Genomic DNA, 1,348 nt, shown 5'->3' with positions numbered 1-1,348 from the left:
TCCACTGTGCCACCTAGCTGCCCCCCAACAATGAATTCTTTACACAGTGATGTGGGATGGAATTAATTGATCAAACTGATCATGAGTCGTCGGAAAAGAATTATAAGCAGTGACTCAGTTTCCCAAGTTTTATTGCAATACTGTGAGTGACCACAGGGGGAGCACTATGGAGGTGTCTCTCCAATAGAGAAAGAAAAGATTTATATTTATAGTATGGAGAAATTGATTATCAGTCTCATTATAACAATCTCCACCTTAGGGAGGTACAAGGGAGGGCTTATCCTAATCTGGACTTCCTGGGAGCTTAAATCAATCCCATGGAGGTGTGTTTTGGGGGTTCACACATCATAAGGTGAATCTGGGGACAAATTTGGCCTTTTGTGCCATGTTATCTCAACTTGCCAAGGTCTAGTTTCTGGGTTATCAATGTTATAGTTAGGGTCTCTATTACTGGCCTCTTTATGTTCTTGTTATGAGTGCTGATTAATGTGGGTAACCAAAACCTAGGCCTTGGCTTGTTTTAATGAAGATTCAAGTCTTAAGTTATCCATTAACTGGGGCCTGAATGGCTCTTAGAGATCAGATCTAAATTAGAGCTTGGTTCTTAGGTTTTTCTACATCAACAGGGTTATTTTAGATAGGATATATAGAATGGCAAGTGACTATGCTAGTATCTGACTGATGGTTCCTTTCTTCTTATTCCATACTTATTGTATTTGTACCCCTTGGATTACATTAAATTGTGGGAGGAGTCATTGTATATAAATATCTGTGGATCCTGAGGCTTGGGGTCTTTGTGTCCTAGATCTGAAACCAGTTTTATTGTGAGACAGGATCCCTCTCTCAATAAACCTATTTTCTTTTGCCTTGAAGACTTTATTTTTTTCTCTAATGTGGCAACTTAGAAATTTTCAAAACAACTCTGAAATACTGAACTTCCCTGACAAATGAAACTCAAACCTGACTGATGGACAGTTATTTAATAAGGAGGTTGGCTAGGAAATCTTCAGTTCCTCCTACTGAGAATGTGACTTGATCATGAGACTCAGCAGCCTTAAGGCATTCAGGGCAGGGGAAGCCATTTCCATTTGAACCCTTCTGAATAACTTTCTTCTTCATGAGCTAAGCTTAGGCTGGCCCTAAATTCTAATGGAGAGTATCAAGGACAATGATCCAAGAAAATCCCAAAGGACTGTTGATGAAAGATACTATCCACCTCCCAAGAAAGAACTGATATTGATGGAAGAAAGACTGAAGCATGCTATTTTCCACTTTCTTTAATTTTTTTCTTTTAATCAAGTTTTCTTGTACAAAATGAGAAATATGGTAATGTTTTACATAATCATAC

The sequence above is a fragment of the Dromiciops gliroides genome, chromosome X, assembly GCF_019393635.1.
Source record: "Dromiciops gliroides isolate mDroGli1 chromosome X, mDroGli1.pri, whole genome shotgun sequence".
Classification (NCBI taxonomy): Eukaryota; Metazoa; Chordata; class Mammalia; order Microbiotheria; family Microbiotheriidae; genus Dromiciops; species Dromiciops gliroides.
The sequence above is the reverse complement of the archived record's forward strand: the minus strand, read 5'-3'. Positions refer to the sequence as shown.